Consider the following 18,744-nt stretch of genomic DNA (forward strand, 5'->3'; position numbering starts at 1 on the left):
TCGGATATCGCATTGTATGCAGGTTTGTCCTTCTGAAGAAGACGAGTTTAAATGGTCAAGGTTATTTGAAAGCCACCATTTATTGCAACTGGTTGGCTGCCTTTTATACCAGCTGCTACTTTGTTCAGGGTACCTTACATCCTTGTAGTTGGGATTCATTCAGCTTATTCCTTCTAGATGCGGAAATTTGCACTAAACGTTAGTGTACATCGAGAATATTTCTATTTCTGGGAGGCACATTCATGTAGAATTGTCTGTATCTTAAGACTTTCCCCATTTCATACTTCTTTTATTTCATGCTCGACATCATTGCAATTAGGCCATAAACACTTTTCAAGCAACTTTAGGGTAACAATCAAGCTCTCTAAAATGTCTATAGAGCCGAAACTGCAACAGTGTCATTCGGAAGGACGACGGTTCAAACCCGCGCCCGGCCACCCTGTTTTTGGTCCTTGATTCGACTAAATCGGTGAAGTTAAATGCCCGGACGGTTCCTTCAAAAGGGCACGCTCGCTTTGCTTCTCCATCCTTCCTTAATCTGAGCTTGTGCTCCGTGTCTAATGACCTCATTGTCGACGGGATGTTACACACTAATCTCCACATCCTGCTGCAACAGGTCCAAAAGGAAGAACAGGAACAGTCAAAGGCGAAAGTGTTACCCATCTGACAGGTGTGTATCTTCTTATTTATTGACGAAGTCCGAACTTAAGAGTGTTTCATTTTGTTTGCTCAACAGTGGATTTGTGTCATACGTTGAATATAGCTAAGTTTCACATCTACCAATGGGTGGGAACTGACTACATTGTGCGAGTGGTACCTCGATCTTTAACATATTTCCGCCGATGCGAAAGCAACCGTTCGCAGCCTGCCAACTAAGCGTAAAAAAAACGAACGTGTTTTATTTATCTTTCAGCCCATGCAAAAGCCGTTCATTTTGGAATACTGCGTCGTTAGCTGGCGGCAGTTTAATTATTAACGGCTGACGCTGTCCACGAGCGTAGCACGGGACCGTTGACATCTATTCACTGCGTCTGCTGGCCGGCCTTAAATTTTATGCCCACATTAATTAATGAGACCTCGTAAATCACTCTTCACCCCTGTTCGCCGATGTGTTTGTGTACCCCTTTAATTTCACTTTTGTATCGCGATTAATGCAGCTATGGTTCGTTAGTGAGGCTTCCAATAGATTTCGGAAGTGGTATGTGGATACAGGTCATTTGCGCCAGTCAGTTCGGGGAGTAATCTCCTGCGGCCACACACGTGTCACCAACCGCTTTCTTACTAACTCACGATTTCCTTTTTGGGACAAAAGTATATTGCCTAGTTTATGAAAATATCAGTTTATCTTTCCTTCGGAATCTCTAAAGTCATTCGAGGAAGTGGCAACCAAGCTTACTCGAAATAGTATGCAGAATCTGCCATCGAACTTTCGGAAGAATATCATTAACACATTCTCGGATATAGCAAAACCAGATTAATGCAAGAACTGTCGCACGTTCAGCTTAACAGCTGATGCATCGCACTTGCTGTCTAGAACAGCATACAGAAGAATGGGAAAGAAAATCGAGGATTTGATAGGTGATGATCAGTTTGGTTAAGAAAAGATGAAGGCACGAGACAGGTGGTTTTTAAGTGGAGTTTAATAATGGAGGCAAGATTTAACAATAATCAAGACGCATTCACAGGACCTAGGAGACTCAAGTAATATGTTCTAAATTCTCAAAAAATTCGTATAAGCTGCAGGGTAAGGGTAATATACGATACACACAAGAACAGTAGACCTCGGTGTAGTAGCAGCGTCTATCAGCAGTAATGAAACGGAGTACCTCATTCGATCCCAGCGAGAGCTTATACTTAGAATAAAAATCATCAGCAATTGCAGCCGAAGATCTCCGGAATAAGAAATCACCCTTTTTCTGACAACAGCCTCGTCAAAGAGGGCGGAAGAGACGAAAGAATTCCATGGCACCCTCTTGCTCTTGGGGTGGGAAACTGTTCCTAAGAGGCGGAAAAAAAGGAATGATCAACGACATTAGGATGCAGAAGGCAATGGAATCAACTGCATTGAATACTCATAGTGTATATCTACATGACATGTCGGCTGTAATTGAAAAATTATCATGTTATCTCATCACATTCTGGAGTACTCCTCCATTCGGATCGCCGGGAGGGGCCTGCCAAACGGGAGGAAAGCATGAGAAAAAAAACCTGAATAACCAACGAAAGCGTAGCATTCTACAACGTTGAATGTCAGAACAGCGAATGTGGTACACAGGAGAGAAAATCTGAAAAAGGAAATGGAAATGGCGGTCAATGAAGTGGAAAGAAGGTAAGGATTTTCTGGTCACATCAATATACTGTAACATCAGCAACAATAGAGAATGGTGTAAAGGCAGTAGAATTCGTAACTAATTGAAAGGTAGGACAGAGATAGGACAGTCAATTCAGTATATGAAGGGAGATGATACTCTAATAACTACGTCGTGGTAGGAGAAAGAGTTGAAGAGAATATCGGCTCTGTAATAGGATTGAGAGAGCGGAAAGATTAATTCAAATGTTTAAATGTGTGTGAACTCCTAAGGGATCAAACTGCATAGGTAATCGGTCCCTAGACTTACACACTACTTAAACTAACTTATGCTAAGTACAACATACACACCCATGCCCGAGGGAGGACTCGAACCTCTGGCGGAAGGGGCCGTTCAATCCGTGACACGGCGAAAGATTAATTGAGTTCTGCAATAAACATCAGCTAGTAAAAGTGAAGTATCCCAGACTGATATTTTGCCAAGGTCTAATTGAACAATACTGAAATTTTAACAACATAGAATTTCCCAGAAGATATCTGCGTCATTCACGAAAATATTGACGTTGCTGCTAACGCTATCCGCTAAGTTATTAATGTATAATATGAACAGCAACGGTTCTGTTAAGCAGTAGATGATGCAGAACTGTTATCTGGAAGTCATATGACCTTCAACCCCTGACGTAAGTCATGGTGGACATTCACCTGATGGTTGTACTGAATCGTCCCAATAACATGGAGCGGCGTGTAGACATAACAAAAATGCGGAAAGGAGCTATCATGTTTGGACGTGACGATTACCACACCCTCAGTGCTGTTGCCAGATTCGTTACCGTATCAACGTGGACTGCCCAACGAAACCGCAACCAAATGGTCACCACTTGCAGCGAACTAACCGATAGAAGAACGGTGGTTCAAATGGTTCAAATGGCTCTGAGCACTATGGGACTTAACATCTGAGGTCATCAGTCCACTAGAACTTAGAACTACTTAAACCTAACTATCACCGAGCGAGGTGGCGCAGTGGTTAGACACTGGACTCGCATTCGGAAGGACGACGGTTCAATCCCGCGTCCGGCCATCCTGATTTAGGTTTTCCGTGATTTCCCTAAATCACTCCAGGCAAATGCCGGGATGGTTCCTCTGAAAGGGCACGGCCGACTTCCTTCCCCATCCTTCCCTAATCCGATGAGACCGATGACCACGCTGTCTGGTCTCCTTCCCCAAACCAACCAACCAACCTACCAACCTAACTATCCTAAGGACATCACACACATCCATGCCCGAGGCAGGATTCGAACCTGTGACCGTAGCAGTCGCGCGGTTCCGGACTGAAGCGCCTAGAACCGCTCGGCCACCGCGGCCGGCGAAGAACGGTGGTCACAAGGAATAAAAATTTATCGGTAAACTTGGCTCATCATGTTCGGGGTTGTGTCTGATATACCCCATGACGACGACAATAGCAGTAGTCACCGAAGTCTTAGGGTTGCATCCGTATTTGACACGACAAGTTTACCGATAAAATCTTGTCCGAGGACTTCGTCGTCAAGAATTCGTAGCTGTCGTCGTAAAGAATCCTAAACGAAGGCGACCGGGGTCCAGTGTCACGCTTTGTCAACGAAAAAGGGTTTCCTATCAAACAGGTATCACTACTGTCATCGAATGAAAATCTGTCTCAGTTTCCGAACAAATATAGCCAAGGAAACTGGATGAAATGAAGTTTTTAATACAGTTCGGCTAAGCGCCTACAAATACTGGCTACCCGCACAACACGTCCGCCTGGCGGGTCTCGAATCGAGTAGGGGCCAACCTGTCGGCCGCCAAGCAGAAAGCAGATCAAACCGGTAACCGCCAGGTGTCAGATAGGCCGCTAGAGGTCGTGACGGAAAGGAACTGGTTTATTACGCATTGACACGGAACTGAAAATAGTGCGCGAAGTATTCTGCTGAGGGTAGCCCATTGGAGGCCGCGCACAACCACAGAAAGCAGTCTTCAGAAGGAAGCCGCTGGGCCAGGCGCTGAGAGCAACAGCTCTTCCACATTAAGGTGCATACAGGAAGACAAGTCGCAGTCCACCGCCAGCTAAGCCGCCGAGTCGTCCTCCAGGAGGAACCGTAGGACTCCAGACCATTATCAGTCGACGTGTGGCTTACGACGCCATATTAACAGTTTGGACTTGCAAATAATAATGGTTCTTAACTTTGGCTACACCATGGTGGCCCTCCTCTATCGCTGAACTCTGGAAACAGTAATTGACCTACTTGTCATTATTCAGGATTAATTTGACACCCGTCAGCCTAATTTCAGATGGTTTAAGTACTTTTCAAATACCGGCCTTCCACTAGTGCTAATTATTTGATGTGTTAACTGTTTTTCTTATTAGAATTTGCCTTATGCCAAGAGTTATTTCTGTTGTTTAGGCATTTAGCTAGAAATTATTTGTTCTTGTTTTAATTCTGGTTTCAACCCACTTACTGTTTCTTACTTCAGCCTGTAGGTCATCACCACTGGAAAGGGGCTTGTTTTTACACGCAGGAAATAAACTTTGTCTCTTTTACGTTTTGAGAATAATTCTTGTCCTCTGACCGTGGATATAGCACATATGATTACTGGTACTTCGCAAAAGACAGTCGCTCGAAACGGCACATGAATGCGCACTTCTTCGACGAGCTAAACAACGCATATATTGATAGTAGCTACAGTAAGGCGTGTGTTGTTATCTGACGAATCACGATTTTACCTCTTCCCAAAAGATGTCAGGAGTGGAACTTATCGACGGCCCAATGATGTGTTTAACCTATCGTGTGTGGATGCTATAGTTTAGGCCAGAGGTGGTTCTGTGATGTTTTGGGTCTGATTTTGGGATTATGAGTTGGGCACATCATTCATGCTGCCAAGAATATCAACCAGAATTTTTACTGGTGTTTCAATATTTTCGTTGAGTAAGCGTTGATCTTTGTTTTACTGAGTGTAACAAAAAGAAATAAAGGATGATTATCGACATGGATCCCAAAATGTTTACATCCATGTCAGGACTCATATTTCACTTTTCTTCATAATTAGAAAAGAACGCATCAACGCTGTGTTAAACACTTTCCAAAAAGGGCCTTCGTGAAAAAAAAAAGACACCTAGGACCATCAATCTTGGTTGTCTGGCCGTATGGCGGGCGAAAATTGGAATCCCACCACTTTCGCCGGCCGGTTTGGTCAAGCGGTTCTAGGCGCAACAGTGTGAAACCGCGCGACCGCTACGTTGCAGGTTCGAATCCTGCCTCGGGCATGGATGTGTGTGATGTCCTTAGGTTATTTAGGTTTAAGTAGTTCTAAGTTTTAGGGGACTGATGACCTCAGAAGTTAAGTCCCATAGTGCTCAGAGCCATTTGAACCATTTTGAACCCACCACTTTCCAGGGTGTCTCCAGACACTTCTTCGGCCTGGAATCTAATTGACTGGAACAGAATTTTTTTCAGTGATGAGTCCCGCTTCGAATTGATCCCGATGGCCAGCGAAGATCTGTTTTGAGATTCCCCGGACAGGGTGGAATACCAACCTGACTGTCATCCCCATACGACCTGACAACCAAGACGGATGTTCTTAAGTACCATTTCCTTCCATAGCAGGACCACTTCGACACGTCGACGATATTCAGGGCCTGTTTCTTTTCCCTTAATGGCAAGCCACACTGAACTTACATTCAGTAAGATAGTACCCGCCCGCACGCGGCGAGAGCTTCTACTACTTACCTTCTACTTGTCTTCGTGGATGCCAAACCAAATCTTTGACAGCAAGGTCACCGGATTTCTCCCCAGTTAAGAACAGTTGAAGCCTTACGGGCAGTGCCCTCCAGCTAGGGATTTTGTCGATCTAACGCACCATTTGGACAAAATTTGCCATGATATCCTTCCGGAGGACATTCAACAATTCTGTCAATCAGAACAGGATTTTCAATCTGCAGCGGAGTGAGGGCTGATATGAAACTTCCTGGCAGATTAAATTTATGTGCCGGACAGAGCCTCGAACTCAGGACCTTCACCTTTCGCGGGAATGTGCTCTACCGCCTGAGCTGTCCAAGCACGACCCACGACCCGTTCTCACAGCTTCAAGTCTGCCATACCTCCTCTTCTACCTTCCAAACTTCATGTAAGCTTTTCTGTGAACTTTGCAGAACTAGTACTCCTGGAAGAAAGAATATTGCGGGGACATAGTTTAGCCACAGTCTGGGGGATGTTTCCAGAATGAGATTTTCACTCTGCAGCGTAGTGCGCTGGTGTGAAACTTACTGGTATGAAACTTCCAGGTAGATTCAAATTGTGTGCCGGACCGAGACTCGAATTCGGGACCTCTGTCTTTCGGGGGCAAGTGGTCTATCTACTGAGCTGCCGAAGCACTGCTCAGGACCGGTCCTCACAGCCTTTCTTCCAGGAGTGCTAGTTCTGAAAGGTTCGCAGAAGAGCCTCTGTGAAGTTTGGAAGGTAGGAGACGAGGTACTGGCAGAATTGAAACTATGAGGACGGATTGTGATTCGTGCTTGGGTAGCTCAGTCGGTAGAGCACTTGCCTGCGAATGGCAAAAGTCCCGATTTCGAGTCTCGATCCGGCATCCAGCTTTACTCTGCCAGGAAGTAACTCTGTCAATCCATGCGACGTCGAATAAATGCTTGCATAAGGGCCAGAGGTTGACCAATGAATTATTGACTTAGTTTGTGAAATCCTTTCTCTTGAATATATCATCCAATTTTTCTGATACAACAATCACTTTGTTTTTCTGTCATATGTACATCACTTTAGTGCACCCAACACAGCTACTGATTTCCGTCCCATTCGGATAATTTCTTCTTGATGCGTCACCTTTTTTTTCTTCTGTCTTAGAGTGTATTTATATGGACTTCGGTCCGGAAATGTTTCATTTTCGTGTTAAGGCTCATTTCCTATTTCTCTTCCTAATCACTTAAATCATGGAAAATGCAGAGGATAAGAACGGATCAGCACAGTATGATAGGCTTTCCTAAATGAAATGTTCAAAAGCACTTCCGTTATTAATGGTACGTGCTTCAGTCTGCCATCGCACTGAATCCCTGATTTGCTGATGTATTACTGGAGCATTGCACATATTGGTAGGAAGACTGCAAATCTTGTACGTGGGTTCCGTAAGAAATAGCTTCCAAATGCCACCCACCCCTTCCTCTCTCAAATAAAAGTGTATTGGGTTTAGGTCTTAGACAGTGGAGGGCAACGAAGTGATCCACTTATCTGGATACATGTATAACGGAATCTTTATTTTGAGGCCTACTAACTTTATCACTGAAATGAGAAGGAGCTCCATCGTAAATGAAGTACATGTTTTGTAGGAAGTCAACACAAGGAACGAAGTGAGTCACACGTCCGTTTAAACTACAACATTTGGCGGCAAACCTAAGTATTGCAACTTACTGTACATTCCAACCAAAAGTAATGAAGGGGTATATCGAACACTTCACGTAAGAGAGCGTTTCATTTAATGCTGCATGTTCTGTTTCTGTGTGTTTCCTAGTATTAATGTTATAAGGAAGAGCAGTAGAAAATAAGCTCAGACATGGAAATAAAGCGTTTCGCGCCCCGTGTCCATATCTTTTCTTCCTCTATGTATGAGGACCCTGTGTTGTATGTAATCTGTGGTGAACTTGTCGCCATTCGGTTCTGTAGCGGTGGGGCATTGTTATTTGAGGCATAGTAACAATTTTAGAGAAGAAGATTTGATATCTGTGAATCTTGGAGAATTATCTGCAATACTGTATTAGGGAGAAGAAGATTTGTTTGTAAACATATGTGACAAATTCTAGTGACGGAGAAGATTTTTTGGAATAATTTTTCAAGGTAACCAATGCATAAGCAAGAATGGAATGTTTATTTGACTGATCTGTTAACTTAAGGAAATCTTTATCCCTCAGTTAACTAATAACATTCGCAATTCGTGTTAACTTGATATCTTTGTTTTCATTATGTCGCAAATAACGCAACTGGTTGGACTGTCTGTAATTTTTGTATTGAGAGAATTTCATAACTGTTAGGCTCTTCTTATGTTGTACAGTCTTTTTGTAAATAATGAAAATTTTCTTTTACAAGAATGACTTTCCTTAAGGTAAAACCCTCCTCCGTCATTTTTAGTAAAGTCTTGAGTATTTTGTAGTGTGTGGATTACACCTTACGCCACATGCAGCCACAGATTGTTTCTGACAAGCGAAAACAAATTTTGTAGTGAGTAGTTTATTTTTCCTCAGCTGCCTGCAGCATCTGCTCATTTTATTTGATTTCGTGAACATCTTTATACTAGACACAAAACAGGATGCCGAGCTTGAGGTAAGTTACTTTTACTTCAGAGCAGATCTAGGTTTGCATTCTTAGGAGGACAAAGTACACAGAATTTTCAGGTGTCGTACTAAATAAGCAGATTAATTTACTGAGAACAGCTGTTTTCTTCTGCATTCTTACGAGGACAAAGTACACAGAATTTTCAGGTGTCGTGCTAAATAAGGAGATTAATTTACTGAGAACAGCTGTTTTCTTTTGTGTTGAGCAGTATTTTATGTTTGTGGGTTTTTGAAGTCAGACATTGCAGTACATGTTACGTAACTTTTATTATGTACTTCAGTATTGAGTTTCAGTTTAGTAGTTTTCACTGAGTACACAAATAGTTACTTTTGGAGTTTAATTACAACAGTTTTCATTATTTTGTATTCAGTATTTAACTAAGTTTAAAGATTTGTTTCACGATACGGTTCACATGCGCAACACAGTGTCAACCGACAGTCAGTATTACTCAGCAGTTGAATATGATATCTAAAGCACACGTTACACGAGGGCAAAGTTTCAAAAAGAGAATATTCAATATTTTCTTTTGCAGATAAATTTTATAGAAAGATTGCAGGTGTAAATATGATTGGCAATCGCATGATTCTTTTCATTTAAACCATGTCGATGGATGACAAGGAATACTTATGATTGAATGATAGTTTGAAAAAAATATAACGTAGTAATTATGGAGTATCGATTTAGATATACAAAATGCATTTAACAGTTTCTGAGATCCTGTAAGAAGGGTCAACGTACCCTTTTTTCAACATGATACGTGGATAAAAATTATTCTATATTTCGAGGTATTAATTACATTTTTATTTCTTCCTGTATAAATTCTAAGAACAACTCAACGTCATTTTAATTGTACTTGATGAGATGGATCATTATGAATCTTTTTTCCACTCACATTCCCGTTGAGTACCTAGACATTGGGTGACGTATCCGATGTAGATGAACATTGTAATTCCATGATCAAAATTATATAAGGTTATCATGACACTTTTAAAGGCGACATATTTACGATATTGTATATGTAGTACTAGTTTTTTGTAAAATAAAAAAAATATATTGTCTAGCCATTATGACAAAAAATTTGAGACATAACAATGGACATCCAGATGTAAACATCACACAAAGTAATCAGAACAGACATCCTGCTTGAACAATCTCTTTAAAATTTGCGAGCCTAGCTCTACCCTAAAAATGATCATAGGTACACGCTTTAATTATAAGTAAAAATTCCTGTATTTCTCTGGTTGGGATTATATAAAAGTACAAATGAAAATGGTCCTTAATAATGTATTATTAATTGTACGGAGTTATGTATCTATGTTTTATGCTATATGCGATAGGCAAATGACTCTTTTTCTCTAGACCAGGCGGAAAGAGAGAGAGAGAGAGAGAGAGAGAAAGGAATGAATCGGGGAGCTACATCCCCGTAATTTGGTAATTCTACGGGATCTTATTATCTATGAATAGCTTCAGCTGAAAATGGCATTCTTGGAAATATCTATGGACTCTGCTCTCTGCAGAATTGAGTCCACAATGAATACTATAGGATATGTTAGAGTGATATGATCTGGGGGCGAAATTTTTTTTGTTCAGTGTGCTAAGACTCTACTGCAGCACACCACTTATTTCTTCAATGTCTGTAGAGGGTGCACGATTGAAGATAACTTGCTGTGTCATGCTTGTCAGCAAATTTCTGATGTTGTCGTAAACCTGGTTAGCTATCGCGTAGTAGTGTATTTTCTTTAGGAGGTGTCTGCGTCGTACGGAATAAAAAGCTTTTTGAAAGTCTAGAGTCGAGAATGCACACATGTCGAAACAAGACGGAGGTTATGAGCATTGGTGCGTAGGCTGTTCTGCAACCCAGTACCTAGTATCGTCCCGGATTCGCTATGTGATCTACTAAACAGTATCTAGAGAACACACAATAAAATAAACGTTTGATCTGAAGTAACGACTCCCGGTACTCGCTGGGTAGGAAAAACGATAGCACGAGGTTAATAATCTAGATATAAAACGTGAGAAGATTCAGGACCTGATCTTATTTATCGTCTACGCTCGGCACTGCACGTAATCGGCTTTCGGTTCAGTGCCCGCTCCGCGCGACCCCGGAAATAACAGTCAGCGCAAAATCGGGAGAACAGCGCCCGCGGGCGGCCGTGTTGCTTCAACCCAGATTAATGCTAAAAAACAAATAAACAGTTCGCAGTCCGGAAAAGGCGCAGCACGATTCAGGGGTTCAGAATGCAAAGCGTCTGTTATTGTAATCTGGGCGCTGCGCGGATCAATACGGAGCGGTAAGCTGAATTGTATTGCTACGACCGGCGCCGGATGCAGCTGCAGCTTACACCGTACCTCGAATTTACCTTCCACCGTGGCTTTCCACAGCGATAGGCAAATGACTCTTTCTCTATGGGCTTGGTGGAAAGATAGATAGATAGATAGAGAGAGAGAGAGAGAGAGAGAGAGAGACAGAGAGAGAGAGAGAGAGAGAGAGGCGGGGGGAGGGAGAGAGGGAGTGGAAGGAATGAAAAAAAGAGGAGGCGAGAGGAAACTCGATAGATAGAGAAAGGCGTCAGGTTACAAGCTGCGCCTTATGATCAGTACCAAGCTGTACTTCCGAAGGAAGAATAATGAAAGAAATAGTAGCATAGAATAACGATATCGTAGGTGAAGCATACACATAAAGAAAGAGAGGAGGAAAAAAGTGAGACAAATCACTGACAGGAAAAACTCGAAACACTAAAAGGTGATAAATGTAGAGTAATAAAATTTCCGGAATTCATCTACACCTGGCTGTAAACGACTTTTAAGTTCGTGGCACCCTCCATCGGTAATTCAATATGGTGTTGGCTCACCTTAGCCTTGATGACAGCTTCTACTCCAACAGGCATACGTTCAATCACGTGCTAGAAGGTTTCTTAGGGAATGGAACCCCATTCTTCACGGAGTGCTGCACTGAGAAGAGGCATCGATGTCGGCAGGTGAGGCCTGGCACAAAGTCGGCGTTCCAAGACATCCCAAAGGTGTTCTACAGGACTCTGGTCAGGACTCTGTGCAGGCCAGTCCATTACAGGGATGTTATTGTCGTGTAACCACAACGCTACATGCCGTGCGTTATGAACAGGTGCTCGATCGTGTTGAAAGATGCAATCACCATCCCTGAATTGCTCTTCAACAATGGGAAGCAAGAAAGTGCTTAAAACATCAGCGTAGGCCTGTGATGTTATAGTTCCAGCAAAACGGCAAAAGACGCAAGCCTCCTCCATGAAAAACACGACCGCCGGCCGGTGTGGTAGAGCGGTTCTAGGCCCTTCAGTCTGGAACGGCGCGATCGCTACGGTCACAGGATCGAATCCTGCCTCGGGCAAGGGTGTGTGTGATGTCCTTAGGTTCGTTAGGTTTAAATAGTTCTAAGTTCTAGGGGACTGATGACCTCAGATGTTAAGTCCCATAGTGCTCAGAGTCATTTGAACCAATAACACGACCACATCATAACACCACCGCCTCCAGATTTTACTGTTGGTACTACACAAGCTTCACCGGGCATTCGCCATACCCAGAACCTGCCATCGAATCGTCACATTGTGTACCGTGATTCGCCACCCATATAACGTTTTTCCACTGTTCAATCGTCGTTTATGCTCCTTATACCAAGCTAGGCGTCGTTTGGCATTTACTGGCGTGATGTGTGGCTTATGAGCAGCCACTAGACCGTGATATCCAAGTTTTCTCACCTCCCGCCTAACGGTCCTAGTACTTGCAGTGAATCCCAATGCAGTTTAGAATTCCTGTGTGATGGTCTGGACAGATGTCTGCCTATTACACATTACAACCCTCTTCAACTGTCGGCGGTCTCTGTCTGTCAACAGACGATGTCGGCCTGTACGCTTTTGTGCTGCACGTGTCCCTTCACTGTCACATCGGATACAGTGATGAGCCATGGTAAAATTTGCTGTTTTGAAGAGCGCGCCGCAGCGCGTAGTGTGAAACAGTCGTCCTCTGTTTCTGGCGGTGGCGCCGCAGTGGAAATCGCAGGTTTGGTGTTTCCCTCTGGTGGGGAAGGGGAAAGGTAGCCTGTTCACGTGCATTTAAGGGACGCTATGAGCTCGCTAGGAGGCGAGTCTGAGCAGTTGGTCAGCCAGGTCAGTGTGGGGCAGTCAGTGTCTGTCTGTCGTCCGGAGTGCTAGTATGTGTTAGGCCGCCAGTATGCTCGAGTTTGTTCAGGCAATGGTCATTGGCGGTTGGATCGATCGGTTGGTCGGTCGCGCACTGAGACACAAGCTGACTTGTCCGTCTTGAGCGTCGGCGCATGTGAGGTCGCCACGTCAGTCCAGTGGGCCACACCGTATAGCGACGGGTAGTGGCTTCGCGGCCGACACGAGAGCAACAGGAGTCAAGCCACGACATCGGTCTGGCCGGCGCGAGCTGCGGCAGCGGACGGTTCGGGAGAACGTTTTGGGGGGTGCTACTCCAGGTCTTCGCCAGACATCGCAGTTTATTAGAAGTTAAGTGATTCGTGGTATGTTGTTTCATTTACTTGTTAAATTCTACATGTTTTCTTGGCCAGTCTCTCGTCCCCAGCTAGCTTGTCTGTCTCCCGTCCACATTTGTTAGGCAGTTAGTGTCTGTCTGTCGGTCTGCCCTATGTTGATAGCTGCCTCTGTCATGTTTGTCGCATTCGGTTTTAACGAATTTATTGCTTAAGGTGTAAAGGTCGAATTCCTGGAATATGTTTTTATCTTCCCTATCATCTTGAGAGGCGGTATATGTGTAATATAGAGCATAATGAGATTTTCACTCTGCAGCGGAGTGTGCGCTGATATGAAACTTCCTGGCAGATTAAAACTGTGTGCCCGACCGAGACTCGAACTCGGGACCTTTGCCTTTCGCGGGCAAGTGCTCTACCAACTGAGCTACCGAAGCACGACTCACGCCCGGTACTCACAGCTTTACTTCCGCCAGTATCTCGTCTCCTACCTTCCAAACTTTACAGAAGCTCTTCTGCGAACCTTGCAGAACTAGCACTCCTGAAAGAAAGGATATAGCGGAGACATGGCTTAGCCACAGCCTGGGGGATGTTTCCAGAATGAGATTTTCACTCTGCAGCGGAGTGTGCGCTGATATGAAACTTCCTGGGCGATTAAAACTGTGTGCCCGACCGAGACTCGAACTCGGGGCCTTTGCCTTTCGCGGGCATGAGCTCTACCAACTGAGCTACCGAAGCACGACTCACGCCCGGTACTCACAGCTTTACTTCTGCCAGTATCTCGTCTCCTACCTTCCAAACTTTACAGAAGATCTTCTGCGAACCTTGCAGAACTAGCACTCCTGAAAGAAAGGATATAGCGGAGACATGGCTTAGCCACAGCCTGGAGGATGTTTCCAGATTGAGATTTTCACTCTGCAGCGGAGTGTGCGCTGATATGAAACTTCCTGGCAGATTAAAACTGTGTGCCCGACCGAGACTCGAACTCGGGACCTTTGTCTTTCGCGGGCAAGTGCTCTACCAACTGAGCTACCGAAGCACGACTCACGCCCGGTACTCACGGCTTTACTTCTGCCAGTATCTCGTCTCCTACCTTCCAAACTTTACAGAAGCTCTTCTGCGAACCTTGCAGAACTAGCACTCCTGAAAGAAAGGATATAGCGGAGACATGGCTTAGCCACAGCCTGGGGGATGTTAACAGAATGAGATTTTCACTCTGCAGCGGAGTGTGCGCTGATATGAAACTTCCTGGCAGATTAAAACTGTGTGCCCGACCGAGACTCGAACTCGGGACCTTTGCCTTTCGCGGGCAAGTGCTCTACCAACTAGGCTACCGAAGCACGACTCACGCCCGGTACTCACAGCTTTACTTCTGCCAGTATCTCGTCTCCTACCTTCCAAACTTTACTGAAGCTCTTCTACGAACCTTGCAGAACTAGCACTTGCTTCGGTAGCTCAGTTGGTAGAGCACTTGCCCGCGAAAGGCAAAGGTCCCGAGTTCGAGTCTCGGTCGGGCACACAGTTTTAATCTGCCAGGAAGTTTCATATCAGCGCACACTCCGCTGCAGAGTGAAAATCTCATTCTGGAAACATCCCCCAGGCTGTGGCTAAGCCATGTCTCCGCTATATCCTTTCTTTCAGGAGTGCTAGTTCTGCAAGGTTCGCAGAAGAGCTTCTGTAAAGTTTGGAAGGTAGGAGACGAGATACTGGCAGAAGTAAAGCTGTGAGTACCGGGCGTGAGTCGTGCTTCGGTAGCTCAGTTGGTAGAGCACATGCCCGCGAAAGGCAAAGGCCCCGAGTTCGAGTCTCGGTCGGGCACACAGTTTTAATCTGCCAGGAAGTTTAATATAGAGCATGTTTGTACATTTTATGTAAGACTGAATTTCATGAGTTGTTATTTAAATGGTAATTTTAATATATAAAGTTGCCACTCTTCCACCGTAAGAGTTTTCCTTTAAAAACAAGTTGCACTTTCGGTGCAAAGTAATTTTTTTTAAATGTGAGTGTTTTGTACCATTTCCATCCTCCCTACGGTGTGCATGGTTTATGTGTTTGTGTGAGTTGTTAAAATTTTTATTTTAAAGTAACCTGGTGTGTTGCAGATTTGCACCAGTGTAGTCTTTCAGAGGTTGTTGTGAGCGGTCGTGACTACGGCCGTGTTAAAAGCGAGCGGCAAGCTTCTCAGCCCGAAAGCTCATATGTCAAAAAGGAAAAATTTGTTATTTCTGTCTCTGAATAAATTGTAACTTGATATTTACAGGGTGCTTTATGATTATAATTTTAAAACTGTTTTCAATAAAGGGGGCTTTTAGGAATAAAATTTCCATTTATTAAACAAAAATTAATTTGTTTTCATCAGTTACCCACTGGCAACTACTTCCACTCTCACATAGTGTGATTAAATGTGTTAATGTTCTTGATGAATCGCTAGTAAATAAATTAAATTCTTTAAGAAAAGATTTTGAAAGTAAATTCACAGTTCAGGTGAACCTAGGGATGTTTAGGAGTGTGGAAATCCTGCGTACATACGTATGACGTAAGTGACACCCGAGCACCTGACCACGTTCGAAGTCCTTGAGCTCCACGGAGGGCTCCATTCTGCTATCTCAAGTTGTTTAATGAGGTCGCTGATATGGAGTACCTGGCAGTGGGTGGCAGCACAGTGCACCTAATACGAAAAACGTATGCTTTTGGGAGTGTCCGGATACTTTTTATCACATAATGTAGGCAACATATGTGAGTGATTAACTTTGCAAGATCACAGGTTCGTCTAAGCGCGACATGAGCCCTTGCAATTGTGGAATGCTGAACATCAATAAACAGTGCGACAGCCAGAATGTTGAATCCAAGCATGCTAACGTGCATACATTGCGTTGTACAGGTGGTGGATGTCAGTTTGTGAAACGGAAAAATGTTCAAATGGGTGTGAATTCCTAAGGGACCAAACTGCTAAGGTCATCGGTTCCTAGACTTCGACACTACTTAAACTAACTTATGATAAGAACAACACACACACACACACACACACACACCCATGTGGAAGGACTCGAACCTCCGGCGAGAGAGGCCGCGCAGTCCGTGACATGGCACCTCTAGCCGCGCAGCCACTCCGCGCGGCTGTGAGATGGAGCTCCATGTCTGTTGCACTTGGTTGGTCAATACAGGGACGGTTGATACTGGTTGCAGATGGCGCCGGAGTTGTCGTTCGATGATGTGTCACACGCGCTCGATTGCAGACAGATGTGGTGGTCGACCATGCCAAGGCAACATGTCGACACTCTGTAGAGCATTTTGGATTACAACAGCAGTATGTAGACGAGCATTATCTAGTCGGAAAGCACCTCCTAAGACACTGTTCATGATTGGCAGCACAGCAAGTCAAATCACCAGACTGACGTATAATTTTGCACGCACGGTGCATGGGATGAAGACGAGAGTGCTCTACATCTACATCTACATCTACATTTATACTCCGCAAGCCACCCAACGGTGTGTGGCGGAGGGCACTTTACGTGCCACTGTCATTACCTCCCTTTCCTGTTCCAGTCGCGTATGGTTCGCGGGAAGAACGACTGTCTGAAAGCCTCCGTGTGCGCTCTAATCTCTCTAATTTTACATTCGTGATCTCCTCGGGAGGTATAAGTAGGGGGAAGCAATGTATTCGATACCTCATCCAGAAACGCACCCTCTCGAAACCTGGCGAGCAATCTACACCGCGATGCAGAGCGCGTCTCTTGCAGAGTCTGCCACTTGAGTGTATTAAACATCTCCGTAACGCTATCACGGTTACCAAATAACCCTGTGACGAAACGCGCCGCTCTTCTTTGGATCTTCTCTATCTCCTCCGTCAAACCGATCTGGTACGGATCCCACACTGACAAGCAATACTCAAGTATAGGTCGAACGAGTGTTTTGTAAGCCACCTCCTTTGTTGATGGACTACATTTTCTAAGCACTCTCCCAATGAATCTCAACCTGGTACCCGCCTTACCAACAATTAATTTTATATGATCATTCCACTTCAAATAATTCCGCACGCATACTCCCAGATACACTCCTGGAAATTGAAATAAGAACACCGTGAATTCATTGTCCCAGGAAGGGGAAACTTTATTGACACATTCCTGGGGTCAGATACATCACATGATCACACTGACAGAACCACAGGCACATAGACACAGGCAACAGAGCATGCACAATGTCGGCACTAGTACAGTGTATATCCACCTTTCGCAGCAATGCAGGCTGCTATTCTCCCATGGAGACGATCGTAGAGATGCTGGATGTAGTCCTGTGGAACGGCTTGCCATGCCATTTCCACCTGGCGCCTCAGTTGGACCAGCGTTCGTGCTGGACGTGCAGACCGCGTGAGACGACGCTTCATCCAGTCCCAAACATGCTCAATGGGGGACAGATCCGGAGATCTTGCTGGCCAGGGTAGTTGACTTACACCTTCTAGAGCACGTTGGGTGGCACGGGATACCTGCGGACGTGCATTGTCCTGTTGGAACAGCAAGTTCCCTTGCCGGTCTAGGAATGGTAGAACGATGGGTTCGATGACGGTTTGGATGTACCGTGCACTATTCAGTGTCCCCTCGACGATCACCAGTGGTGTACGGCCAGTGTAGGAGATCGCTCCCCACACCATGATGCCGGGTGTTGGCCCTGTGTGCCTCGGTCGTATGCAGTCCTGATTGTGGCGCTCACCTGCACGGCGCCAAACACGCATACGACCATCATTGGCACCAAGGCAGAAGCGACTCTCATCGCTGAAGACGACACGTCTCCATTCGTCCCTCCATTCACGCCTGTCGCGACACCACTGGAGGCGGGCTGCACGATGTTGGGGCGTGAGCGGAAGACGGCCTAACGGTGTGCGGGACCGTAGCCCAGCTTCATGGAGACGGTTGCGAATGGTCCTCGCCGATACCCCAGGAGCAACAGTGTCCCTAATTTGCTGGGAAGTGGCGGTGCGGTCCCCTACGGCACTGCGTAGGATCCTACGGTCTTGGCGTGCATCCGTGCGTCGCTGCGGTCCGGTCCCAGGTCGACGGGCACGTGCACCTTCCGCCGACCACTGGCGACAACATCGATGTACTGTGGAGACCTCACGCCCCATGTGTTGAGCAATTCGGCGGTACGTCCACCCGGCCTCCCGCATGCCCACTATACGCCCTCGCTCAAAGTCCGTCAACTGCACATACGGTTCACGTCCACGCTGTCGCGGCATGCTACCATTGTTAAAGACTGCGATGGAGCTCCGTATGCCACGGCAAACTGGCTGACACTGACGGCGGCGGTGCACAAATGCTGCGCAGCTAGCGCCATTCGACGGCCAACACCGCGGTTCCTGGTATGTCCGCTGTGCCGTGCGTTTGATCATTGCTTGTACAGCCCTCTCGCAGTGTCCGGAGCAAGTATGGTGGGTCTGACACACCGGTGTCAATGTGTTCTTTTTTCCATTTCCAGGAGTGTATTTTACAGAAGTAACTGCTACCAGTGTTTGTTCCGCTATCATATAATCATACAATAAAGGATCCTTCTTTCTATGTATTCGCAATACATTACATTTGTCTATGTTAAGGGACAGTTGCCACTCCCTGCACCAA

Source organism: Schistocerca piceifrons, chromosome 2 (assembly GCF_021461385.2).
Source record: "Schistocerca piceifrons isolate TAMUIC-IGC-003096 chromosome 2, iqSchPice1.1, whole genome shotgun sequence".
NCBI lineage: Eukaryota > Metazoa > Arthropoda > Insecta > Orthoptera > Acrididae > Schistocerca > Schistocerca piceifrons.